This window comes from Arvicola amphibius, chromosome 2 (genome assembly GCF_903992535.2).
Source record: "Arvicola amphibius chromosome 2, mArvAmp1.2, whole genome shotgun sequence".
Taxonomy (NCBI): Eukaryota; Metazoa; Chordata; class Mammalia; order Rodentia; family Cricetidae; genus Arvicola; species Arvicola amphibius.
The window spans coordinates 145,881,837-145,896,519 of NC_052048.2; positions in this window are offsets into that span (position 1 = coordinate 145,881,837).

The following is a 14,683-nucleotide window of genomic DNA, read 5'->3' on the forward strand; positions in this document are numbered from 1 at the left end:
GAAGCATTGCTTGAGCCTGGATCCTCAAAAGCCACAAATTAAACTGGCCAAGACAAGATTCTTATCTTCGCTCTGCAGGTCGCTATTTGCTAAAAACAAGCCAAGACTCCTGAACCTGTTTCACGAAAGAGTACAGAGTCGAACTAAACCAAAGTCCCAACAGGAAACATGAACACTTAGACAAGTCCTAAGACATTGTCAGAGAGGGAGCTCAGTCATGTTTCTCAGCTGGCATTGTGTTTATTCTTACTTGCATAGTTCCATGTAACAAAGTTTAAGCTGTGTATCAGTCTTAAAACTCAGATTCGGTGGAATATTGGGGAAAAGCCAATCTTTGATGCTTGTGTGGTCTGCTTTTAAGTTTGATGCAAACTTGTGAGCTAATTGGAGACTTAGAAAGGTTAAAGGCTGGGGCTAAAGAAATGGTTCAATGGTTAAGAGCACTGGCTGCTCTTCCAGAGGTCCTGAGTTCAGTTCCCAGCAACCATATTGTGGCACATCATGTGCCTGAAGACAGGTCACTCATATACATAAAATAAATATTTTTAAAAAAGAAATGTTAAAGGCCAATCAGCATGTAGCATCATTTGGTACCTGGACACAGTAAAGAAGTAAGTACATTAAATCATTGCAATAACAATATACTTATGAGAACCCAGTGTGTTTTTATTATGACTTCCTGCCTACAATGTAGTTCTCTTTATAAATTTATTTGCTTTTAGAACAAGGAAAAGGGTAAATAGAAAAAATCAAATGCAATAAATATAACTGATCTGCCCAAGAATCACCTAGGAAGAGCTGCAGGAAATGGCATTGTCCCACTGCCAGTGAGGCTGTGGTCAAGCTTTGTCGTTGCCTGCCCTGTGGTAAAGATAATAGTGATGGTGTTTGTGTAATATTAGTTGATCTTCTTCCTATTGCTTCTTCATCACCAGCAGAAGGTTTGCCTCAGAAGGGAAGTATATGGAAATGTCAGTCAGGTTCACTCTGCTCCTGATTCTCTGAGAAAGTCCAGAAGTGAGTAGAAGGATGGGTCGTGGGTAGATACTTGGTAGATTGATAGATAGATGAATGGGTGGATGATGGATGGATGGATGGATGGATGGACAGGTGGATTGATGGATTGATGGATCGATGGATCAGTGGGTGGATAGATGGATAGGCCTGTGAGTAGGTAGGTGGATAGATGGGTCCGTGGGTAGGTAAATGGATGGATGGTTGGGTGGATGGGTAGATGGATGGATGGATGTTGGTGAGTAGGTAGGTGATGAATGGGTCGGTGGGTGGATAGGTAGATAGAAAAGTAGAAAAAAAAATGAGATACAAAGTTTAAAACACAGAGGGCGGTAAATAAAATTTAGACATGGGAAATGCAGGTGGAGCTTTTTTCTGGAATTTTTTTAACTCCTTACAGAAAGCACAGCATTCTTATGCTCCACATCTTCAAAATCATTTCTGAAAAAGAAAAGTAGTTGAAATTACAACAGAAGTGATCCCATCTTACAACACCAAGGGAGCTGCAAAATATTTTCAAATACTAGCTTGCTGAAAACCAAAGTGCTGTGCAAGGTAGAATCTTGTAATGTGCCAGGCTTACAGGACACAGATCTAGAACATTCTGTCTGGTCTGCTGTCTCGTCCAAACGCAACACAAAGCTGAAGCCTTACCAGCAGCGCCGGTGACTGAGTGGGTGGTCTTGTTCCCTCCAGTCACTAAGCGGGAAAGAGCCAGAACATGGGGGGTGCACACTGCTTCCCAGAGAGCTACTGAGGGAGTGGCAATGTCCTCTAGAGACAGTCTATCTCTCCAGGCCTGAGGAGTAAACACCGCATACCTGGGCCCAGTGTCTGCTAACTGAGCGTGGATGGGACTCAGACCCTGTCAGGCCAAAGTGAAAATGTTGGTGCTAACTTTAAACTTCCTGAAAGCAAGGCTGGTGCCTCAAGCAGCAGAAGGTCCTCCTGGCATTTTCTGTGGAGGGTTTGCCCTATAGCAGCCTTCCGAACGAGCTGGAATGTCTCCACAGCACATTGTCTGAAATCAGCTGATAACGGGAGACTGTGATCCCAAAGCGACACTGTGGTAACAGATTTCAATCACCAGTCTGGTGCGAACCATCTTTCTGGTGGCATCTTCACCAGAAGACACTGGTGAGTCACTTACCCACCCCCTGGGTTACGGAAGGAAGCACAACTCTAAGAGAGAGACTGTGTGGTCCTATTTAATGCAAGGTCTATTAAGATAGGAAATTCTGATACAAATGCAGGTCCTACATAGGATATCAGATAATCAGAGTAAAAGCAGATGCTTCAACTGCCTTAAATGAAATCAAAGCCCTGATTAACTATGAATATCCTGTGTGCATGTGTGCATTTTAAAGCGACACTCCCTAATGGTGGGCAAAAAAGATGGCCAGTTAGTTCCATCATTCCCCCCGGTGGGTGATGGAGTCCTAGCCTGGAAAGCCATACCTGACCCAAGCTAGGGCTGAAGCCATGCCTGATCACAGGCCAGTGGTGCTTCTCTCGTAGCCAACTAGGAGGCTCGAGCTTCTTGTGGGTACCTGCCAGCGGGATGGAAACATCTTTCTTGAGACCAACAGCACAAGGCTGGATGCAGACACCCACGCTCTCAAGCAGAGACACAGCAGAGAGGAGGGAGAGCTCAGGGGGGAGGGGTAGCAGTAGGGCACATAGGACTAAATGACAGAGTACAGGTTCACGCTGTTTCTCAGTGTTGCTCTTCCTTCTCCCGGTGAGTGGGTCTCACGGCAGGCAGATCTCCACTCCCATTCTTTTCCTATAGTTCCTGTTGATTGACGCCCAGACAAGGTCATTTCCTCCTACAGTGCAGCAGTCAGGACAGGAAGTCAGGATACCTGGGGATCTGTCACAGCCCTGCCCACAGCACAGTAAAGAGTAAGGTCAGCCCCTTTGCTGTATGGGCCATCTGGATACCCTCACCGACCTCCAGCCCCCTTTGAGCAGCCTATGCCCTTGAGCAGGGGCTTTCCTGGACAGTCAATAAGGATCCCAAGGGAACAGTGTGTCTCCGACAAAGCCTTATCTGTGTGATGAGTGATGAGCTGGGGGCTGGGTCCCTTCCCATTACTTTCTCATTGATTTACACCTCGAATGCTCGACACACAGCTCTGGCACCTCTCATAGGCTGGAATGCAAACCCAAGCTTCAGTCGGCCACATCTAGAGAAAGGTTTCTCTTTAAAATTGTGAGTGTAACCCACCCCGCAGAAGCCAGGGGTGAAGGGGCTCAGCCTCTCAAGGTGGTGGACAGCTCACCTCGGGACCTAGCTAGTCATGATGGCTGGTGGCTGATTGATTCAGAATAACTGCCTCTCTCTCATCATCCAGCCCTCCCCACACAGACTTCAGGTGTCTACCATTGAAAATGTAAAATGTACCCCTTGTCCCGCAGAGAGCTCCCACGGGGCTGGCTGGCCCCTAGGCAGTACTCCTGGTGGCCCATAGGCACTGAGTGGGCTTTGCTTGAATTCCAAACTGAGCACAGGCTCTGTGGATGGGAGGATTAAACCCCTTCTGCCGGCTGGCAATGAAGAGGTTCTTTCATTCCTAATGTTTGCAGCCTGGTGGTGGGAGAGTACACAAGACGGGACAGGACCCTTTGAGCAGCTTGTCTGATGTCCATGTCTGTGTCATTTGTCCTCCTTGAGGTCTAGCATAAGAGTGTCCACCATGGTAAGCAGGTTCACAGGACTTGAATTCAGTTCCCAGAACCTACATGGTGGCTTGCAACTGTAGGAAATTCCAGTTCAGGGAATGTGATGCCCCCCTCTGTCCACCACACACATAAGGCACATACATACTTGCAGGCAAAATATTCATACATGTAAAATAAATCTAAATTTTAAAAAGTAATAATAAAATCTTAAACAATATGCAAAAAAAGAAAAAAAAAACTTAGACTAAGCCCCCAGCATGATGGTGCACTCTTGTAATCCCAGCAGGAAGTTGGGGCAGGGGCGTTTCAAGTATGAGACCAGACAAACAAACAAATAATGAATAGTACCAGACCAAACAAAATGAAAAAATTGAAAAGCAGACACTTACCTATTTTTGTTAGAAGTGGTACAACTTTAGAAAATGCAGATTTTGAACAGAAGGAAAAATTTGTACTAACTCCTACAACCCAGAAGACTGTCCCATCATGTTCCCATAGACGGATGCACACATGTGTGCTCATGTGAATTAGATTTGCCTTTCCTGCCGTTTCCTCGGTGTATGTAAATTAACTCCCAGTGCCGTCTACAACCAAACTGCACTGGCTCCGGCATATTTACTTCATTCGCTTTGGTTGCTTTCAATGTTTTCTTCTTATGAACAATGAAGGGATTAATGTTTTGTACCCAGATTTTTAGCAAGTTCTAGAAACTCCCTTCAAATGACATCACAAAGGAGGAGACGCTGCCTGGAAATGTGTGGCAGGAGAGGTCCTACAGTCCTGTTCTAGAAAGCTCTCTGGAGACCCAGCCTGAGGTCAACCCATGATGTCATTCTAGTCCTCCAAGTGTACATGGTAGCCCTGTTAGTGAAGAGCACCCCTATAAGAGGATAGCTGGACAAATCCTCCCTTGTTTGGGAAACCTTTTGCCCTGGTCCTGCCACAGAGCCCTAAGCTCCCATCACGTGGGTCTGAGCACCTACAGGTACTTAGGCTCCCAATGTCACAGAGATAGCATGGACATTAAGGTTCTTCCATGGCACTATCCCAGTTCATCCCCATGACAAGACTGTATGGAAACACCACTAAAATCACCTCGTGGACACAGCGTCCAGGGTCTGGAGCAAGATAAACAGTCACAACCAAAGCTGGGCATTCCTTCTCAGAAAGAGACTCCAGGCTTAGGATCTCCTGCCCCTTGCCTCTAGGATCCCAGCTCTGTAAGTGCAGGGGCACTCAGGTGTCCCTGTGAGACTCGTGAGTGTTGGGATACCTGCACTGAGACATCAGGAGTCCTCATGTTGGCCCCGTGGTTTCCCTTGAGAACTCAACAATGGGGAACTAACACTCATTAAAACAGATCAGTTGTGGGTTTGTCCGTAGGACATATTACTCTTAAAAATGATGGATTGAGCCTGTGTGTTGACCAGAGGAAGGAAGGCCAGACAGACTCGGAGATAATGCCACTTGTATCCTTCCATGATTGGTTGGAACATGCAGGAGGGCTACAGTCAGGGGGACTCTATATGACCAGGTGGTGGTAAACAGACCCTCACAGGGAAAGACCACCCTAAATAAAATGATTTTAGGGTGCTCCAACAGGTCAGGTGTGTCTGTTTCAATGATTGTTCTGCTTACACGGGGCACTCTCCTTTTACTGCACTAGAGAGCCTACCATCCCTTCAGTAAACCTCCCTCTGCTGTTCAGCTGTCCTTTACACCCAACCTTCTCAACCCTCCTGAATACTAAGGTTCCTCACGGCAGCTTGGGGAAACCCTTCCTTGACGTTCTCCACTCCCTTACCTCAGAACAAGATCTAGCCACCGTCTTGAAGTTAACAGATTTCTGACTGGGCTTAAGTAAAAATGACCTTTCAAGACATTTGCAATGGGACGTGAAGATACCTGTAAATAAACTGGTCAGTGTCACAGGTACTGTGACTCTCTCCCCTGCCTGATGTCTTCCACATGATAAAGGCTGATACATGAAGATACCTGTGAATACATTAGTCAGTGTCACAGGTACTGTGAGTCCCTCCCCTGCCTGATGTCTTCCATATGAGAAAAGCTGGTTGGGATCAGTTAGAGAGCAATTAGCAAAGATCAGGAAGGAATCCCCCCAACCCAAGTTCTCAAAACCTACATTAAGAGCCCTGTTCTGGCCAGGCGATGGTGGCGCACGCCTTTAATCACAGCACTCAGGAGGCAGAGGCAAGCAGATCTCTGTGAGTTCGAAGCCAGCCTGGTCTACAAGAGCTAGTTCCGGGACAGGCTCCAAAGCTACAGAGAAATCCTGTCTCTAAAAACAAAAAGCAAACAAACAAAAAAAAGAGCCCTGTCCTGAATTGTTAGAGGTTAGGGATCCTATGTGCCCTGAAGCACAGAGAGGCCATCTGTTGCTGTCCAGGATAACACAGCAAGCCAGGCTTCTACCTATGCACAATCCTTTTAGACTTCCTTCCCCTGAACTTTGCATCTTGCTTCAGTTTTTATTTCAAAATATGTTTTTTATTAATTCTTTGAGAATTTCAAACTTGCATACAGTTTGGTCATAATCCCTCCCATCCCTCTCCCTGCCTCCTCCCAGATCACCCCAGATCTCCTTACCCTTCCCAACTTCTTGTCTTTTTCTTCTTTTTTTAAAATAGCCCATTGAGTCCATTCGGTGCCGCCCACATATTCCTAGGTGTAGGACCATCTTCTGAAGTGTGGGCCACTTATCAGGGGGCCACACTCTTAAAGAAAATCGACTTTAAAGAAGCCATCAACTGTCCGTAGCTCCTCAGCTCGGGGGTGGCAGCTTGGGCACCCCTCTCGCCTCCACACTGAAATGCGGACCGGTCCTGAGTGTAGCAGTCCTGGGATGCCCAGAAGACATCGCTTCAGTCAAGGCCTCCCCAGTATCTGTCTGGCTCCTACAATCTTTCGGTGCTATCTCCGACGAAGGGTCCCTGACCTTGGGAGGAAGTGGTGATAGATACAGTGTCCCTTTGGTGGTCGTTATCCAAGGGCACTTAGTCTCTGGTCTGTGTGGGTCCCGCTCAGTTTCTGTGTTAAGCACTGCACAAAGAAACTTCCCTGATGAGGTCTGAGGAGCTGCCCGTCCTAGAACAAACAAGAGTGCAGAGACACTGCTCCCAGACGCTGCCAACAGAATTCACAACACCCTTGCTGCCCTGGCAGGCTGCTGGTGACATGCTCTGATCCAGAAAGACTTTTAAGATGCCCAAGAATAACTGATACTACACCATCCACACCACGTAGAGACCTGTCCAATTACAGGGACTTAGAAGCTGCCTCTTAGCTGTGGAAGGCTGGCTAATGCGATCCCCAGCGCTCCTTTTTGGGAGGGCAATACATAAGCAGTGGATTTGCTGGAAGAAACGTCTCAGATCAGCAACCAGCTGGGAAAGAAAATAATATTTATCACCAGTGAACAGTGGGCTCCACTTATCACAGTCAGGGGGCAAAAAAAGGTATGACCCTGGGTCTTGGGCTCATATGTTAATCAATGTTCTAAAAAAGGAAAAAAAAGAGGAATTGGGGAAAGGAGATTTCTAAAACACAGATTTTAAGACTATACATTTCTAGAAAGATCTACAAAACATGGCTGTCCATGATGGTTACTCCCTCAACCAATAATTTGACTGCGTGTTGCCAAGGATGACCTTGAATTTCCGAGCCTCCTGCCTCCACTTCCTGAGTTCTTTAGCGTGCAGCGCCATGCCGATTTTATGCGGTGCTGGGATGGGCAGCCTGGCAAGTCTCTCGCCCTTCCAGGAGAGCCTTCCCCAGAGTCTCAGCATTTTGTTCTGCATCCTTTGTACTGTGAGAGTCCCTCCCCAAACCACTCCCATGGCTCTCCCCTGTTCCCAGGAGATGCTTGCTGTGGCCTTGCTATGGCCTTGCTGTTTGGGACTCGGTTACTCTCCATCTTCCTACCAGAGGTTGGGTGGCCTCTTCATCGCCTACCCCAGGTGTGTGGCCATAGCCTCAGTGAGGACAGAATAAGCGCATGGGACACCTGAAGCTCCAATTGCTGCACCTTCAGCAAGTGCTGCCCCCACTGCTTGTGTCCCACAGCACGGTCTCTCCCAGGGCAGCTCCCCTCTCCCTGCACTGCCCCTTATTCCTCCAGCTGTCTTTATCACAGTACTTGGCTGCCCATGGGCAGGCAGAAACCTGGCCATGGGTTTTCTGAGATTCTATCCCTCACTTATCAGCTGCCCTTTATGCTCTGACTTCTGTGTTCCTGCCTCCACTCTGGCCTTCTGTCCACCCGCCTCTGCCCCTAATCACCCCTTTGCATCCTCTAGTGGGGCTCACACCCAGTCCCTGGAGCCCCTTCTATAAGCCTTTTAGCCTCCCCCTTCTTGCTGCTTGCTCCTCACTGCCCCAGAATCCTGCCCCCCCTTCTCCAAGCTTTGTTAGAGTATCTCCATTGCCCACTCCTCTTTTGTTTCTGCAACGTTCTCTACACTGTTTGCTCACTTAAAGAAATCTCTGTCTTTCACCTTAGCCATTCTGGCCTCTGCACAGAGTCCACAGCCTTCTTTCCTGTGAGTGCCAGATGCCTGAAGCCAGCCATGGCAACCACAGGCATGGGAGGGGAGCTCCATGTCTGTAGCTCAGCCGCTGCCTCAGCTTCCCCTCCTTGGGGAAGGGGTAATAAGGAGCAGCTTGGGGCTCCCAGGAAACAAAGGAAGATTATTTCAGAGTCCTAGGTACTAAGTCCCCAGAGACTATAAAGCTGGGCAGTCCCAAGGGACAACTGGGAACTTCAGATACATGGAGCAACACCTCCTTGCCATTAGTGACACTTGGAGCTGAGAATGGACAGAACACAGATGCCAGATATTAATGTCTGAATGAAGAACAGGCACATGGGGAAGTGCTGGCCTCTGCTCCCTGGTGTAAGATGTCCTTTATGGTCAGACTGCCTCCCAGGCCTTCCCCAACATGGATGTCTTAGCCTTTCCCTACCCTGGAACTGCTGTCCTGAGTCTCACCATCACCGCCAAGCCTACAGGGGGAGGGGGAGGAGTCCAGTCCTGACTCTTGTGGGAGCGGATGCAACTACTTCCAGAGATGGCCTCCCTTTCTCTGTGGGCTGTGGCATTTCCTCTGTTAAAGTCACACACAACACAGAAGACGCAGCCATGCATGCAGGCCTAGCAATCATTCAGCACTGGCTCTTCCCAGGGTCCTGCACAGACTCTGTGAGCCGGCGCTGCTTGGGCAGCTTCTTAGGCAGGAGTACTGACCGTGGCAGTTTGGCAAAGGGTGGGGAAGGAACCCTGAGCTTTTAGCACCCCATCCCCACAGATTCTGTCTCCACAAGCCCACAGTGTCCCAGCCAGCCAGGACCATGGAGGGAAGAGCCTGCTCACAAGCGGCTCTGTACACCAGTGACACAGCACAAAATGCCATCCTTGCTTATTGCCAGGGTGTCCGGTGTCCCATGCTGCTCCCTGAGCAAATGAGAAGGGGCACCAGGACATGACCTCTCTCCCAGCGGAGGAGCAGGGATGCAGCTAAGCATCCCCACTTTGTCACATGCTTCTGAGTTCAGACACCATGCTTTGTGCCAGCCTTTCTTCCCAGCATCCTGTTGCGGCTGCCTCTTTCTCTCTCTTCTTTCATCTGCTACTATGGTCCCCAGAAGCAGGCCTCTGGGCCTAGCTCCACACAGCCCATGGCTCTGGATGTCACCCAAACAAGCCATTCTCCATCCCTGTGTTTATATGTCATCTTAGTATCTTAGGTCATCTGGTATTTCAGTCCGCTAAATGGCTCTCCTGAAGCCCAGAGGTGCCTGCTCCTCATCTTATAGCCACTTCTACAGATGTCCACCCCTGGTTTCAAGGGACTTCTTAGGAGCTTGCCAAGACAGAAGAGGGTCCCCAAGTTCTGCCATGATGATGATTCAAGAGCAGTTCCTAGCAAGAGGATCCCAAGCAGGAATGTATACATTTAGAATCTCTGGAAAATCCAGTCAGTTGCTCCACCCTCTGTGTGCTTTGCATAAGTACTAGAATCCCTTCCAGGGAATTCTGTCCTTCAGTCCCTCCCAGGACTGGGGGCTGCTCCCACATTAGTGGGAAAGGACAGAAGCAAAGTCCATCCTGAGGACCTGCACTTACCACAAAGGAACCACAAGGCTGGTGTTCCAGTGCCCGTGGGACTCCTTCCCAAACCAAGGAGCTGACTTTGGGGGAACATATCTGAGGAGCATTGGGGACCCAGGACAGTTCCAAAGGGTGTAACCTGTACTGTCCAGGCACTCACTATGCCTTCATCAAGGAGGGGACAGGAACATGTAGTATGGATTCTAATTGCACTTAATAATAAAAACCTGGAGTCAGATATTAGGGGAGGAAAGCTGAGAGATCAGAGAAGCAGAGCAGTCAGCCACTAGAGAGACCTTCCACCTCTACAGAATCCACAGACCAAAGGAGCGATCCTGTCAGCAGACTGCATCCTCAGACTACAACTCCCTTCACCAAACCTCAGACTACATCCTAGCTCCTGTCTCCTCCCTCCTCATAATTCTTTCTTTGCACAGCCATATCCCTTCCAGTCTTCACCTCCCTAGTACTGGGATTAAAGGTGTGAACCACGACCGCCTGGCCTCTAGTGGCTTAGTTCTGCACTCTGATCTTAAGACAAGTTTTATTTAATAAAACACAAACAAAATATTACTACATTTCTCCTTTTTTGTCTAAAATAAAAAAGGTTATAACTAATATAAGAAAAACTATTTACAATAAGTACAATGACTATATGTGACATATATAGGCTGTAAGTACATCAACAATGTCTAGTCCATTTACATTTGACAAATTCAGAGAAAATACTTCATATCTGTCCTATGCTGGTGAGTTCAAAGTATTGTACCTAATTCACTTTCTATTCTAACCCGCATTACCAACTCAAAAGTATCTTTTTTAAAATTTTTTAAAAGATTTATTAATTATTTATACAGCATCTGCCTGCATGTATCCCTGCAGGCCAGAAGAGGGCACCAGATCATATTACAGATGGTTGTGAGCCACCATGTGGTTGCTGAGAATTGAACTCAGGACTGGAAGAACAGTCAGTGTTCTTAACCTCTGAGCCATCTCTCAGCCCCTCAAAAGTGTCTTTTTATGTCTCTCAACCTTATATACTTTTCTTTTTTTAGTGAATTTCTTTTCTGAGTCTGATAAACAAAGAAAACTGTAACTATCTAGTTGTCAACTCCCTCAGAGACCCAAGAAGGAAATAATATTTACTGAATAAGCCGGAAATGCAAGCAAACAACTTCCAAAAAATAACTATGAGAAATGAAAGAAACAATTGGCGGCCTGGACAGTCAGCCAAGGTTCCTCTGCAACGTTGGAGCACTCATCTTCAGCCTACAGGCCTAGAATATTCAACAGACATTTCCATGAAGCAGGATTTTTGAAGGGCTGTCCCACCTTGTCTGGACAAGGTTTAACAGTCACTTTTTTTGTGTCCTGTTTAGACTGTGTACTGCCAGCAATCAAAGCAAGGGCACTTTCTTGCTCAGTGGTTTATTCTTGTCACAAGAAAGTAAACTTCATGTGGAGTTTCTTTGATATCTATCATCTTCTTCAAAGTAGATTGGTGCTGCCAGGAGCAGACATGTATCATTGTCATTAAAAAAAATGGTGTTATTAAAACATCCTAAATGCCATATTCTGTAGATCTCTGAAGTGTCTGAAGATGACCTGTCTATCTAAAATATATCTGTTTGACCTTGAAAATACACCTAATGTGACTACAAGTTTGATTGTAATAAGTGACTAATTACTAACCTGCATTTCCTTATTATCCTAAACAGCTGATAATAATAACTTTCAAGGATTAAAATTTTGCATCAAATTGTTAATTGAGCTGTCTAGGTCCAATACATTGAATAAGAGTAGAAATGTATGTGCAATATGTTCTAATAAAATTAATCTCAAATTTGTATTAATATATGAAATTTGTATACAATATACAAAAATCCAATCCAATGTAAAATACTTAAAACCAGTAGTTGCTTTTTAAAAGTAGATTCAATAATCTACCCTTTTATCCTATGCTGTACCCCCTTTCTTTTCAAAACAAGAAACCTGAATCTAATCTCCTCTACTTAGCTTTCTTACTGACCATTATCTTTAACAACTTGCAACCAACCCCCCTAAACAATGACAACTGTCCATAACCCGACGAATGACCATAAGCCACCCATTTCACCTCTTGGGAATGTGGGCGTCATGTTCTTAAATTTATTTCCTGTTGTCTAGGTGTGAAGGCATCTTTAGGGGATCCTGAGAAGAAAAATTTGGGTTAATTGTCAAGTCCTGGAGAGGTAGCTGTATCATTTGTTGTCCAGTCTCTGTGGAATGGGAAAGTGCGAGGCTTGTCTCTAATCCTGGCTAGAGTAGTCTGTGAGGCTGGATCATCTCAGTGAGCCACTTTGAATTGTCCTGAGCAGTTTGTAGTCCAAAGCCAATCTTTAGTGGTGTTTTTCAGTTTAGTGGTGCTATCATAGCTTGGTGGAGTCATCGTCTTGGGGTCCCATCCTTCTTTTGGAGACCGCATAGGCTGCTTTTAGGTGTGCTCATGGTTCATTGCAGAAAACTGATAGAGATTCAAACCCGAAATCATGTAGAGGAAGGTAGCTTGAAGCCTTTTTCTAGAATTAGTTATTACTCTATATGACCACTAATATCATGGCAAAAAAATTAGTAAAACCTAGCCCGGGGTGGTGACTCCGGCCGCATATAGGAAGCCTAGATGGCTGAGCACCTGTTGACAGTGTGGGAACTTTGTCCAGGTGGGCAGGAGTTTTTGTGGTACCCGGCGGAACCACAGACCTCATCCACCACTCCGCAGAGCATCATGTGCCTGGACCAAAAGACTGGCTTTCAGGAGAAAGGATGATGGTTCACCTTGATGACCAGCATACCTTGCTAGAGACCAATTCCTACGCAAACACTGCCCTTGGCGGTGGGGCTTCTAGGAACAGACCTCAGATCAGATCAGCACAGGTGAGTGTGCACAATGGGGCCTGACCCCTTACTGACCTCTACTCTGCAGGTGTGATGCACTAGACTGTGAACCTCTGGGAAGCAAACCGAGGCTCAAGTCAAGGTGAGTCCTCCACATTGAGAGTCAGAGTGAGGACCAAAGTCCTAGCAGTGTGTGTCAAGAGACTCAGGTGAGGGTGCAGATGGCAGACCGTGTCTTCTTAGCCTAGGACAGGAAAGGCTGCAGGAGAGTCTCCTGGGAAAGGGGAGGGAAACCCTGTGCAGTGGCAGCTCTGGAGCTGTGCTAAGGGCTCCCGGGAGAACAAAGGTGGCAGGAGACCGAGTGGGGGCTGTCTGAAGCTTTTTATGAAAATATCTTACCCTAAGGGCTGGGAGGTGGCTCTGCCGGTGAAGTGTTTGCTGTATAACAAGAACCTGGATTCAGATTCCCAGCATCTGTGTGAAAAACAGGCCTGTACTCCCAGTTCTGGGAAAGCAGAGAGAAGCAGATCTCTGGGGCAGCTAATGTGGCCAAACTGGGGAGCTCAGGCGTAGTAAGAGATTCGGTCTCAAAAAGCAAGGTGGAGCATTATAACAGAAGAGTTATGTCCATCTCTGTCCTCCACATGTCTACACACACACACACACACACACACACAGAGAGAGAGAGAGAGAGAGAGAGAGAGAGAGAGAGAGAGAGAGAGAGAGAGAACATACCCCTCTATTCTCCTGTACATCTGAGGAAACTGAGGCAAGAGTGGGGTACGGGGTGCCCCGTCCTAGGCCACATCCTGCTGGGCTTGGACTCCAGTCCATCTGTGCTGCTCAGTGAAGCTGATTGGACACAAAGGTCAGCCAGCACAGCTCCACTCACAGAGGACCCTCGTGTGGCCAGTCAGAAGCATGAGCAGAAAGGCGGGTGGCAAGCTGGGGTGGAGAGTGCAGAGTTGCAGTCTGTGTGGCAGTGATGGTCACACAGAGGAACATGGATGAGCTTTGATAGTACCAAGATGCACTCTTAAAAACGGCTATAATGGTAAATTTGGTGTTGTGTGGATTTTGACACTATGAGAAGCATCTAGATCAACAGCAGAAGACGGTAATAGCCCATGTAGGTAGGGACTTGCCCTGTCATCTCTCCGTCTGTCTCATAGTGCAGCTGGGATGTGTCAGTGAATAAGGACTACGCGGGGAATAGAGCAGGGAGGTGGTTCCTCCCTCTTCCCACTGTAGCCACAGGCCCTGGGGATTTGGGGGTGCAAAGAAGGCCTGCAAATCTCTTTTCTCAATGAACTGATTCTGTGTTGATCTTAAAGAGTGTGGCTCGGTTGTGTGTGGCAGCCATGTGGTTGTGTAAGGCTCTGGTCTTAGCAACAGGACTGTAGAGTGGGGCTGAACCACCCAGAGGTCAGCAGACACAGTGTTCCACATCGTGGGGCCAGGAGGTCCTGGGCTTGTCCTCTCCCAGTGTCCAGCGGAGAGGCCTCTGGTACAGAGAGCTGGTAGATGGCCCTGAGGCCCTGTGGATGGGCACAGAGGCTGAGGACACTTGTGTCACTGGCATGCTCCTCCCTGTACCAGCCATGCTGCAGATGCCCAGGAGAAACACGGAGAGCTGCAATGGTGCCGATACATGGAAGGTGCCGCTGCATGTCTCCACAGAGAAATCGGGTTTTCTGACTGATGTCCAGCTGCACAGAGCTGCAAGCCTGACTCATAAGAGGTCAGGACACTTCTGGGCTAAGTCATTGCTTCTCTAGCCGGTTCCTGACACATGCTAGCTTTACAGAGATATAAACATGAGTGTGCCTACGCTGACTAGGCCTTGGACTTATACATCTCCCTCTCTGACCCACAAACACAAAGCCTCCAAGAAGCCCCAGGACTTGCCTTGATTTTCTTGTTTTCTTGGAAAGCTGTGACCTCAAGGCCATGTAGTCACAGGTCTCAGTCATTGTCACGTG